The sequence below is a fragment of the Capsicum annuum genome, chromosome 12 (assembly GCF_002878395.1).
Source record: "Capsicum annuum cultivar UCD-10X-F1 chromosome 12, UCD10Xv1.1, whole genome shotgun sequence".
Lineage (NCBI taxonomy): Eukaryota > Viridiplantae > Streptophyta > Magnoliopsida > Solanales > Solanaceae > Capsicum > Capsicum annuum.
In genome coordinates this window covers 15,602,884-15,603,379 of record NC_061122.1, presented here as the reverse complement: position 1 = coordinate 15,603,379, position 496 = coordinate 15,602,884, and positions in this window count along the sequence as shown.

Genomic DNA, 496 nt, shown 5'->3' with positions numbered 1-496 from the left:
AGTGTATCTCCGTTGCGAACTGTCAAGGTTGGTCCTGGAAATTGCCTATTTATTGTGATTATATTCTTGGTTTTGCCAAGACTTGTAACACTTTTTTCTTGAACCTGTTTTTTTTTAAAAAAAATATATTCTCTAATAATTTTAGAATTTTTTTCTAAATTATAAGACAAAATTATGAATGGATACTTACAATAAATTCATAGTTGTGAAATTCTCCATTAGCAAAAGTAGACAGTAGTGAAATTAATGTATTTGTAGGAAAGTTTTAGGCAACTTAGTCTAACTATATGGTGGATTTGGTGGAACTTCTTGAAATTTTATTTTGATAAAGTTTTCTAAAGTAGCTTTATTGCTTATTGTTTGTCATTTTGAGGCAGTTGCATTTAAAAGAGGTCATATTCCCTATGACAACAATGTGAAACAATTTTACATTGAGAAGAACATTGACAAAGATTAATGGAACGATTTTTTTTTTTTGTAGGTGGAGAAAATGAAG